The following is a 13,306-nucleotide window of genomic DNA, read 5'->3' as shown; positions in this document are numbered from 1 at the left end:
CTCCATTTGTTCTCAGATACAGAAATGTTCTCTGCAAGCCCCTGTCCCCAGTCTACTGCACTCAAGGGTCAGAGATCTTCAGTGGCAGTAGTGTAAAAGGGGGAAAATACATTTTTTAGACTCAGTTGGGAGTCTGAGGAGAAACACTATTTCCCTTTACCTGGTTGTTCCTTTAAGTAGACATATTTGAAGAGTGCTTTGGCAGAGTACCAAACATTAGTTGGCTTAGTTTGTATACTTCTTATGGAAAACTTTTTGGAAATGCTTAAAAGGAGAATGCTCTCAAAGCTGTTTGTTTAGAAGTCTCTGGGTTTGGTTATCAATAAATCCCAAATTAAGCCAGAATTAGACACTGAAATTTTGTATATTAAAACTTGAAATATCAGCAGATGCACTTCTGCAGAAAGAACAGTCAGGCCCTGAAGATTTTCATGCTTGATTTTCATTATTTTCTTTGCCTTGAATAAAGGAGGAAAAAACCATACTGTGTGGATTCAGCAGACTCATACAGGGATCTCGCTCCTCTTCTGCTGTTCTAGGCTATAATTGTAGATGGAACACTGACTTTGAAATACAGTCTCATTGCTAAATTTTAGAAAGCAAAGTACGCAGTTTAAAACTATATAAAATATGTTGTGCAAGGTTTCTTTTTGACATGCAATTCCATCACCGCTTTTTCAGTGTTTGGCCTCCAAATAATTGTTTCATATCATTTTGAAACCTCTTGGCTTTCTATATATCTGATATGAATTTTCAATGAAATAAAAATAAAACTATGGAAATATATATTTGTGTGGAAGAGATAGATAGTTTTCACACAACCTTGCATTAAAAATTTTGCTAAAATATATAACTGTCATTTCAGCCCCTTTTGAAAAGATTGTCATCAGTGAGGCGCATGACTCAGCATTAATAAGCTTAGAGGCTTCCAAGCAATAATCTACTAATAAAAATGGAAATAAAATAGTTTTCCTTCTACTCCTTGTTATACTTTGTTAAATACTCTACTAGGTGTTATTAAGTAAGTGGGATGCAAACATACAGAGAGCTGTGGGGAAAAATCAGTAGGGAAAACAAAAGCTGAACTACTTCATTACTAGCACATCAGTACTTATGGCTGAAAAGAAGGCGATGGTATTCCAAGGTGGTAGTGTTTATGTCTAGCTAGATAGATGGGGATTTGCACTGTTGTGTGAACAATGCATATGAAAGAAAAGCTGTCTGATGCTTAAGCAATTCAAATGGTTCAGAAGTTAAACTTCCTTAACATGAATACTTTGAAGAGTTTCCTTCACTCCCAAATCTTATCACCTTAGATTTTACAGAACATTAACTCTAGAAAAGTCCCAATTTTATTGGCTGCGTAATGGCGCCTGAAGCAAGAGATTCTCTTTCTCTTCCCTGCACAGTACCTCGAACTCAGGCAGAAAATTCAGGAGGAAAAACAGGAGAGAAGAGGCTAATGCAGAAGTTAAAGAAAATTAAAAAGGCTACACTGGCCAGAGGCAAGCAGAAGCTGAGTCCCACACTAACATGGGACTGTAGCTCTGACAGTATCCTACAGGACTGAGCATGGCCTGGACGATAGTCAAAAAAACAAAAGGGGAGGATGATAAGAGGCACATCTGGGCTCAGAGGTGTGCCCGCAGCCAGCCGATGGAGCAGGAGTTACAGACACGTCGATGACAAGTAACATGTTGCCCTTGAGACAGAGGCTGGGGTCCTTGCTGTCAAGTAACCAAGATGCATCTACAGCCTATGTAGCATAAGGACACACAGCACAACCAGTACCATGCAGAAATGCAAAAAAACCCCAGTAAGTGGAAAAGAGAAGCAACGTGCCTTACTATGGTACTCCTTCAAAACTCGAACCCTTACCTTTCAGCAGGTGGAGCCACAGCAGTAGGTTATAGCATGCCTGTCTGGTTGCACAGCTAGTGCTCCTGTCATGAGAGAAGTGATCTTTGTGGCACCCTCAGTTACTCCATAAAATCACAGTCCAAACAATCTGCAGTAAGACTCATACTGGTCTTTTCTCCCGGTACATTTTATCCATAAGATTACTTTTTAGTTCTGGTAAGCAACCACAAGCCATACAAAATGAAGCAATAGGAAGCATAATAATAAATAGCAATTAATACATCATTATAGGTTTGCTTCTCAAGGCAGAAGGAAATGGGGAAAACAATGCATTTTGATGTCAACATCAGCAAAATTTCTGGATCCTGATTTTTGGATACTTAATCATCCTGACATCTAGGCACTTTCATGTGAGTTTCAGCAGTGAAACTCTCCAGGGAAAACTTTTTGTTCAAGCAGGCCCCACAGACTACTCACTTACTTTGTTGTTTTCAAAACAACATGATTTTGTCTTGATAAACACAGCATGGTAAACACATTACACGTTGTGGTTTGTACTTCCCAGACATTTTTTCATTTGAGATGTCTTTAATTTAGACTTCATTAAGCAGTTATTATATATTAAACAAATGGCAACTACATACTAAAACATACTTGCAGAGTATTATGGCTATGCACTAGGTCCATATCAATTTCACAGTTATGAATCTATTACATAACTTTTAATCGTTGGTGAATGTTTAATAATCAGTATTCAAATAACATACATTAACTGTCCCGTTAAATCTAAATTAATTGTGGCTCAAGGAACATTAATTTAAAAGGTTACCTATTTTCCCAGCAGATCTGATCTTTGTTTCATATTTTTCCATTAAAATTAGTGTTAAAGACAGAGTAAATTTGTTTAATTTAGAATATAGTTACTAGGTGCTCTGAATACCTGTGAATCATGTTCTGCCAAGCTTCTCTGCTAATAGTGATATTAAAGATTCTTTTCCATTTTCTTCCAGTGTAATTAGTATTATCTGGAGATAATAAAATATCACATATTTGTTTAGGAAAAGTAATCCCTATTAACTGAAGGAACTGACATTCAGCAGTTCATTAAAATCCGTGAGCCCAAATTTGTTTGTGGTATTTGAATATTTTGAGTTTACAAAATTACCAACTCTCCGGAAGGCATGTAAGATGATTGAAAATTTTTGAAATATTCTTCTTTAAATGAATCAGGATCACCATAGAATTGATGTAAATGTGACTGTATCCTTTGCAGTCCTCTGCATAACAAATGTGAGAAGCTGCAGTAATGCTGGATTTAGACTTTGGATTCTGTTATTTGATGAAGACTGCGCAGCCATGAGCAATAACTGTCATTAGAGTGTTTTAATCTGAGAACTGAGATGTTTCATTAGAGAAAGGCACTAGATTCCTTGAAATTAATGCCAGAGGAAACTGTTGAATCATATAGTCTAACATATACTATAAAAAGCCATCAAAAGCCCGTATTGACCTCAGTAAATTGTATCTGAGCCAAGCTCTCTAGAAGGATATTTCGGAGAATATCCAGAGCTAGAGAATTCATTGCTTCTTTTTGTAATCTATTCCCAATGACTGTTCACCTTCATTTTTAAAAATAAACACACCAAGCTGAACTCTTCTGCCTTCAGTTATGCTATTTTTAAAAGCTAGTACAAAGGCGTTATTCAGCACCCTGTATCTAAGTCTCATGATTGTATCCATCCACCTTAATCATATCAACTCTCTGTCTTTTTAAAACCAAGCAATCTCTGTCATACAGAAATCTTCCCAGCCCATTCTGTGGATCTTTACTTCACTCTCTCCAGTTTCTCAACAGCCCTTAAAAATGCAGTTGCCAAAACTGTGTACAGTATTCCAATACTAGTCCCCTCAATGCCATATAACTTCTTTATTCCTACCTATCATTATTTCCAATGATTGTGTTTTGGTTTTCTGCCACTGCGCATTGAGAATCAGCGTTCAGGACCCCACTGAACAGTCTGTTGTTTTGTAGATCTACCTTGAGTTCTTTGTCCTATCTACATACCATGGCTAGATATATCTGTGCATGTGGCAATATGAAGATACATGTAAATTTTTAAATACAAACAGCACAGGCTGCTCCATGTATTGCATGTTAGTTTTGCATGAATGACTCTATGTTTCTCAAATAAATTTTTTGATGTTCTACTGATAGACCTATTGCATTGATGCTATAATAACATCCAACATCCAAACCACAAGCACAGCAGAATAGCGGTGTGTCTCTTTTTCCCAAAACCATTCCCACTGAAACCTGCAATTTTCAAATTAGAATCGTGGTGTAATTTAGATTGGAAGGGACCTCTTTATGTCATCTGGTTCAGCTCCAGGTCTGAGCAGGGCCAACTTCTAGGTTAGATTGAGTTGCTCTGGGCCTGACCTAGTTCTGTACAAGTTCTTAACCAAGCTCCAGGCAAAGTTGCCATGCTTCAATCCTAAAGGAATAAGTATTATTACCCCGTACATATTATTCAGCACTGTCATGCGGCATTATTTATTTCCAGAATTGAAATGAAAATGTTGGATAGTACCAGAACCGAGACTCTCATGAAACACACTAGAAACATCTCAGTATAAGGAATCTTTAAATGTATTATTTATTGAAGACTTAACCTGAAGAACACATATCCTGTTGTTAACATATAGCACTGATTTCTTTTAAACCAGAATGCAGTTTGGTATGGTGTTACAGGACTCAGAGAAATCATGTCTATGAACTTACCTCAATCATACAGACTTTGTGTCAAGAAAGAATGAGCTCAAAAATGTTTAAGAGGTGTACTTAAAAAAATGATGGGTGTTAATTTATAATTTTTCTGTATTGATCAATTCAGTCCTGACTTTCGCTATACTTTTCCAGATTAAAAGTTCACACAGGTCATTATGCTTTGAATACTGGCACAACTGTAGTGCTGCTTCTGTTCTCTGAAATTCATTCAGCTTTACAAGACATATTAAACTGAACATCTCTGAGTAAGAGATGCTTAGCAGACTTTCCTTGGAGCCTCAGCCACAAGATAATTGAGCATTGGAAAAAAAAAAAAAAAGTGCCCTTTATAGATGTTGTATGACATTCCCCATCGCCACAGCAAAGACACAAAATCAAATGTGTTATTTTTACAAGACATAAGACTTCCAAATATGAAATATATAGTTTCCAACTGTATTTTCTCTGCTCCTGTGCAGACCTGTTAAGTTTGTCCAGTAGTTGCTATTTTGCAGCATCTTGCAGCTGGGATGTGTTCTCATAAGTTTGCAATGCCATGTTGTAACTTCTCTCTCACCCTGTAGCACTGCATGCCAGATGTGTCCACTATCTACCTGTTGCTGGCAGGCAAAGTCACAGAACAGGATGGAGGCTGGCCTGATACACCAGAGCAGGTGAGCAGTCAAAGGACTGCTGTTAAAAAACACATTCCTGAAGTGCAAGCATCGAGCCTCTCTGGCTAGCTTCACATTTGTCGCATAAACTCTTATTAGAATTTGAATCTGTATTTGCTGCATAGATAAAATAGTGTTGGTAAGGACTCTTCCACTGCTCTTTCTAGGGTCTTGATCATCCTGTGCTCTCTCTCCCATGAAAGCTGAATATTGAGGGAGCTGATGGCAGTCACTGGCATGAAACATTGCAGGCCTCATAATCTTGTCCAGTATGAGAAAACAGGGAATGTTTAAAAAGAGTTAAATTGTGTTAGCTAAAGAAATAATATAGACAGATTTACTACCCTTTATATTGTTTAGCTTTTTGTGGCTGACCACTGAGGTCCAAAATGTTGATGAGATTTAAATAATAAATGTCTTCATGAATGTGCTGGATTTGGCTGGGACAGAGTTAATTTTCTCCATAGTAGCTGGCATGGGGCTGTATTTTGGGTTTGTGCTGAAAGCAGTGTTGATAACACAGGGATGTTTTCATTACTGCTGAGCAGTGCTCACACACAGCCAAGGCCTTTTCTGCTTCTCACCCCACCCCACCAGCGAGTAAGCTGGGGGTGCACAAGGAGTTGGGAGGGGACACAGCCGGGACAGCTGACCCCAAATGACCAAAGGGATATTCCACACCTTATGGTGTCATGCTCAGTATATAAAGCTGGGGGAAGAAGGTGGGGGGGGGGACACGCTCAGAGTGATGGCGTTTGTCTTCCCAAGTAACCATTACGTGATGGAGCTCTGCTTTCCTGGAGATGGCTGAACACCTGCCTGCCCATGGGAAGTGGGGAATGAATTCCTTGGTTTGCTTTGCTTGCACACCTGGCTTTTGCCTTACTTATTAAACTGTCCTTATCTCAACCCATGAGTTTTCTCACTTTTACCCTTCTGATTGTCTCCCCCATCCTGCCGGGGGTGGGCATTGAGCGAGCGGCTGCCTGGCTGGGATTAAACCACGACAGTGGATTAGAACTCAGCTACTTAAGAACTAGATATTTTATGTTTCTCTGCACTTTTCAAACAGTATGCTTTGTCTTGATAGAACTCAATTTTTGTTTCTCACATAAAGCCAGAGATTACATCATTTCTGGCTCTTGCCATCGATTTCTTCCTGTACTGCCATAACACTGATGCTGTAGCCCTAGCCCTATGTTTGGCTGGAGCAGCGATCTTTAATCTCAGCTGATTCATGATCCAAAAATACTAAGCAAACAACGGTGCCAATGTTTTACTTTACTGTCCCTCTCACCCTGAGGAAATACACATTTAATGGAAAACAATAAGTACAAGCAACAAGAGAGGGTACAGTCTTGTGAACCAAAGATGGAGGCCACTTCTTTAGTCCCATTTAAGCAGAACTTTCTCCTTTGCCCAATAAAGTAATTTGTCAATCGAACTAGATTTTATTAGTCAGGTGTTACTGTTTACTGCTTAGTTTAATATCCATCTCCATTTCTTTGCCTCTGGAAACCAAGGGGAGGCTAAAATTATATTACAATTTAAAAGAAGAGAGTAAGTGAGGGTTGAGGAAAGATGAAGAAGAATTATAGGCCACTAAATTTAACTTCAATACCTGACAAATAACTAGAACAATTAGTAAAGCAAGAGCAATCAGTGTGTAAACAGTTTGAAGAAAATGCAGTGATAAATCAGTAACACATTTGTAAAAAGCACAAATCAAGTGAAACCAAGCTAATTGGTTTCTTTGATGGAATAATGAATGCATAAAGGAAAAGTGACACAGAATTTCTTAATATTAGGAAGACAATGATACTGGTTGCACATGGCATTCTCAGAAAGAAGCTAATAAAGTTGGATTAGATGGAAACAGCATAAGATGAATACACAGGTAAATAAATCAAACACTGAGAAACTTTATGAACAATTGAGCTGGAAGCTGGGAGGAGATTAAAACCACTTTAGATGATCAAACATCTTACATGGCTCAATTTAGACGTGAAGGGGTTTTGTTTGCTTTTTCTTAAAAGACCAAAAAACCCATAGAGCAGCATCTAGTGTAAGAAACACCTAAATAAAGAAACTGAGCAGACTAGCAAAAAATGACAGCCATTTTGGTCCTATGCCAGCACCAGAATAGCTTACATCAGCATTGTTTTTCTGCTACACAGCTGAGTTTCTTTATTTAGATGTATTAAATACCCCAAAGCATATCTAAATAGAGCTTTGATTACTGCAGGATTATCTCAAATTTATTTATTGATGTTGCTTCTGTTGACTGATATTTCTGTCCATTCATCTAAAAATCACACAATTCATGAAATGTTTATGCCTTTTTGTTGTGACTGAGTGAGAAAAGATGTCTAGTGGCATCACATGTCTCTCGGAACTTTTGCTCTGTTTTCTGTATAAAGGCTAATAAGGATTCTTATAATTATTAATTTGTTTTTACCACAGCAAGTAGGCATGCTTGTGGCAGTTACAGCCACCTAGGTGTTTTGACACCTACAGAACAAAAACTTCTTCTTATCCCGAAAGCTGATGTGACAAGAGACAAGAGCTGATAGAGACATGAGAGAACAAGATCTCAGTGAGAGGTTTTTTGTGAGCCTTATAGACAGCAGAACATCAGCTGCCTCATCATTGTCAAGATTTTTCATGGCTATTAGAGAAAAGGAACATTTTTTTTACAAGTCATAAAGGAGGATTACTGGGGTAGTTTTGCAGATTCTTATGAGACCACCTTCCCAAGTAAGAAGAGCAGCACACACCCGAAGAGAGAGTGAGATAATAAAATGTGACAATAAAACGCAACAAATGTATTTTAGATATTAGAATAAAAATATAGTGTTGAAAGGAGATATCAGTTGGAGAAAAAGATTGAAATGCGGAGTGCAGATAATAAGCAGATGCAATTAACAAAATATTTTACGCAAGAACAAGCAAATACCATTAATTGTTAAACAGTTGATTTTGTCTACCCATACAGACTGCAGTAGTGTTTATTGTAAAGTATAATGAATAGAACCAGTAAGATATAGGCGACAAATAAAATCCTAGTCAGTAAAACTTTTGCCACAGTAATTTCTGCACCCTTAATGTAGTCCAGATTGCATTAAATTTGAAATAAATGCAAAATTGCTTCTGACTTCACCAGGAATGGCTTTGCACTCATAAGCAGTGTGCCTTCTAATTTCAGCAAAGTACCATGTCTTGAATAATTAATTTTAAAAAGGGCAAGGATAAAATACCATTAGATAGATTGGGGTTACAAAATTGGGAGCTTATATTTAAAATAATAGAAAAATACTGCATTGAGTTTTTTCAGTGATAGTATCACATGTAAAGATGCAAAGAATAGGGTAACTCTGTTCTCCATAATGAACGTTACCTCAAATGTGCCTATTAGTACAATCACAATATTATCTAAATATAAATTTAAGAGTTCAAAACATATAATAAAAATGAATAGATTTAGGTTTTTTTCCCTTATAACTGCATTTCTAGGTATATTTACTTCATAGAAAAAAACGAAAGCAACAATTTATAGCCTACAAATACGAATATGTATTAGATTGCAAATACTGCTTGTTGAGAACAAAATGAAGAATACAGGCAAACTACAAAGGGGAAATTTTGTTTACAATGGATGGACTAGACAGTAAACAAGAGTGACTGTGGGGTTGCTGTGACTGGAGACCCACGTGGCTAGAGTTGGTGCTGCAGTGTCAAAAGAGAAGTCATTTGTTATAGCATACCTAAACAGATTTATTCGTAACAATACTTTCACTAAAAAGAGCCCTACAGCATCCGATTTAGGGAGATCTAATCAGAGCTTATAGCTCAAAATATATTTTTAGGAATGTTTCCTAGAAGATATAGAAGGGTACTTTTTTCCTTTTAATTGAGAAACTGTAGTATAAACATGTATGTACAAACAGACACAGATAAACAGTTCTCAAAGAATTTTAAAGTGTTTTTCAGATCTACCCCATAGAAATGCATTTGGCCATATAAACATAAGTAAGAATATAAACCAACAAATTTTAAGATAATTATACTTATGTCCTTTCTGAATGCCTCCAGCAAAAAAAAGCGCAACTGCATAAGGCGATGGGGGCTGTGTGATACCCTGAAGGTGAAGAAATTTGAATTACAGCAGAATATGAAATTTCAGGCTCAGATGAATTCCTTTTTTCCAAGTGCTAGTCTACAGTGAGAAACAAAAAGGCTAAAACTTGCAAGATTTTTAAGAGAACTTCTAGCATAATTTTTTTTCAAAGACATACCTCCCACAAATCTCTACCAACAATTTTTCCATCAAAGAGGTACAGCTTCTTCTGAGGTGTACCAAAGAGTGCCAGACAGTGGTCTACTACACAATGGTCTAAATGAAGAATCAAAGACAATATCTGAGTAGGACTAGGTGGCCGGAACAGGAAGATTTTGAAGAGGCAGAATTGTATTACTGGATGACATTTAGCTAAGGGAAATAGTACAATGCGTATTATCTCAGTTTCCTCAAGTGTAGTCAATCTAATTGACATCTGCAATCTGGAAGAAAGCATTTCTAACACAGCCGTGATTTGATCCTCTTGCGGGACATATATCCAAGATGCGCAAGACTCAAAACATCTATGCTGCATTCAGAAAAACCCCTAGAAAACTAGCTCTTGCAAATACTAGCTGTAGCAGAGGCAACCAACAACACAGCTGTGGACAGCTGTACGGCCATGGCAGCATCAACAGAAGTGCAGGCCTGCCATCCAAATATTTACGTGAATCTTCAGTAGATTGTTAAGCACAATTGCTAGCACAACACCACTGCTAACAGCACTTAGTACAACACAACTAGTTAGCTGAAACTCTAACCTCTGTGAACCCACAGAGCTAATCACAACCTTCATTGTAGCATAAATTTACTGCCAGAAGGAAGAGCATCACTCCTGACTTGGTGCTGAGATTTCCTGTTTCCTTAAAGTGGCTTCTTGTTCAGTTACTGGCTTTGCCTGATTTTGCATGGAGTGAACAGACTTAATTACGTGCAATTTTCAGCTTTGGTCCACAGGGCCCAAGCCTTCTCCAACCATTAGTTTAGACTGAGAGAAAGTTCATTTGCTCACTGGAGGTTCGTGTGCCTTCTTCTCAAGCATCTTGTGCTGATCACTGCCACACACAGAATACTGACATAGGTGGATGCACTGAATCCAATCCAGTATGTCACGTCTTATGATCCTAGCTCATAAATAGGTTCCAGTGAAAAAGTACTAGTAGTGAAAATCCTAAGAGAAATGGGAAGTTGGGATGACCTTCTCAGGCCGTGACAGCAGGCACAGGGAGGCAAAGCTGCCTGAATTACAATTAATTTATTCATGGCACAGGAAAAAGTAGTACTTAAGGTACCTAAAAAGACTTTGGCTTATGAAAACATAAATTGCCTAATAATAGTATGCTAGGATCTAGATACATGTTTTAACATAGCATTACCTTGTTTGTATGAATACTAGCAGTGCGCTAACATAGGTACACTCATCCGAATTTCACTTGGGCCTCCGATTGCAATAATGTCATTGCAAATCAATGGTCTAATATTACCAGGCTTCCTTACTTTTCCCACTAGAAAAAGCCTTTTGTGATCCACTACAGCATGATGACTGTGGCCTTTATTTTTTGTTATATAAAGGTAATTCCTCCTGCAATATTTTCACAGTGTTGATAAAGCTGAGTTCACCAAATGCTCATCCCCTTGCTTTCTCTGCCCCTTACCCCACCAATCTGAGAGAGAGACAGATTTTATCTGTCTCCTACTGGACAGGAAACTTAGTGTTCATATCTGTGATGGTGTGCTCCTCTCCCAACCTGACCTTTATTTCCCATAACCCTGCTCAAGTGATAACCACTGGTGGTGGTGGTAATGGGTGCAACTGGTTGTGATGGCTGCATTTACCTCAAGTGGATTCAGAGACAGATAACGACATAATAGCCAAAGGCTAATTTGAGCAATAGGCCCACCTAACCACAGTGCTAGTCAATGTCCAACTCAAAGCAAATTTGGAAGAAACTAACATCTGCGGTTGGTATGCAAATATAACTGAGTTACTCATCTTACTCCCATAAATAGTGAGCAGTCCAAGAGCCCTTTGAGCTCTCCTGCACAGCAGCAGGCTGCACGTCAGGCTCTCACCTTGAGTAGGGACACCTCTCAAGATTACTCCTCAAGGTTGAGAGATTCCTTGCTGCAACAGATTCTCAGTAAGTGACTGATAGCATGCTAAACTTTGAAATCTTATCTAAGTGATATAAAGGATTGATTGTGCATATAAAATCCTTTAGACATAAACAGTTGACCAAGTCTGGGACTAGAATTGGATCCAGCCACACCAATTCTCCTCTCAGAGAAGGGGTTTAGAAAGCAAGGAGGTCCTTTCTGTACCTCATGACTCAATGGGAGGGTCTCCCTGACTGTTTTGTCTGACTCTGTCCTCTATTCAGTAAATAATCAAATGTACCTTGCCATCAAATCTTGTTAAACCACTGTCACATTTACTGTTGAATTTTGTTATCAACAATGTATATTGTTGCTTCTCTCTTATGAGTGAAGTGTATCACTCCATTCACGACAATATTGTTTTGTTTTAACTAAGAGCATAACCATATCTAATCCATTCCATGTTGAATGATCTAATCCTTTGTGATTTTGAGGCTGAGTAAAAAAGCTGTAAGTATTAGCAAGTTTATATTTCTGGCTGTAAATGCCTGGTGTTCTTGAGCTGACACTGTACATCTGCCTTGCTTAGGTAGCATTTGTCAGTGAAAGACCCTCATCCTCAGCATTTGTGCCCCAGATTGTCTGGCAAGTCATTGTAGTCATATCTTCAGAGTACGCTTTGATTTTCCTAGGCTCTTTTCTGAATAGGATATGTACTGTCTGGAGAACAATTCTTTCTTCATAAACAATGCCCATGTTGATGACTGTATTGTTTATAAAACTCACCTGTTTTATAGCCAAGCAGTATATTATATAAATGTGAAAATAAAATGCTTATTTTAGGGTCTTAAAGATGCACAGCTGAAGACCTCCTTCCTCTCCTAAATGCAAATGCTATTAAAAACACTTTTTCAGCAATTAAAGAGCATTAGGTAGACTCTCTGTTAAGATAAATTTACCTCAAAAACGTATTCATCACCCTCTTCAGAAGTAAAGCCCCAAAGCAAAATGCACATAGTTGCCAGCAGCTTTAGTTAAAGCTAAAATTAGCCATGCTGATTAAGTGTATTTTGCATAACCTTAACTATTAATCCTTCATACTGGTCTTCCTTTCTTTGAAAAATCTGGAAGTACCAGTAACCTAAAGGTTTATAGAGTCACTTTTTAATACTACTTAGTTAAGATTTAATCCTTTGTATAATAGTTAACATTGGCACCATCTTTTAATAGCCCAAGATTTCTAACATGTACTTACTGCACAAAACAGACATTTTAAATTCCAGAGAAATAATGGCAACACGCATAGAGCAGAAGAACTTTGATTTAAAGAATTAAAAAATGTACTTACAAGAGATAAAATGGAACTAACAGTAAATTAATCTCTCAGTTTTCACCCTTTCTTTAAATAGCGTTCTTTTCATGCTTAATTCTCTCCCCTTCCATTTTCTTTAACTCAGGTCCTTATTTTCTAACAGCTAGATTGCCTCCCATCTTACCTGGCTGAGCAAGGCATAAATTACATTTTCCACTGAGACCAATATGGAATTTGACTCCAAGTCTCTTTTTGAAAGCAGCCCCTGTTTTATAGATACTTCCTCTGAAAAAGGCAAGATAGTACTAACTCTTGGGTCATTCTGTCAGAGGGAAATTAAATTGCCACCTTTCAAAGATGAAATCGTTCCTGTTCTCAGATCAGGACAAGGAGGAATGAGGTAGGTTGTTCTTCGTGAAGTGGTGCGTCATTGCAGACTTGGCTCTTGTTTAGGGCTGATCCTGCTAACAGAGGGTGCT

Source organism: Balearica regulorum, chromosome 4 (genome assembly GCF_011004875.1).
Source record: "Balearica regulorum gibbericeps isolate bBalReg1 chromosome 4, bBalReg1.pri, whole genome shotgun sequence".
Lineage (NCBI taxonomy): Eukaryota > Metazoa > Chordata > Aves > Gruiformes > Gruidae > Balearica > Balearica regulorum.
This window is presented reverse-complemented; position numbering follows the sequence as displayed.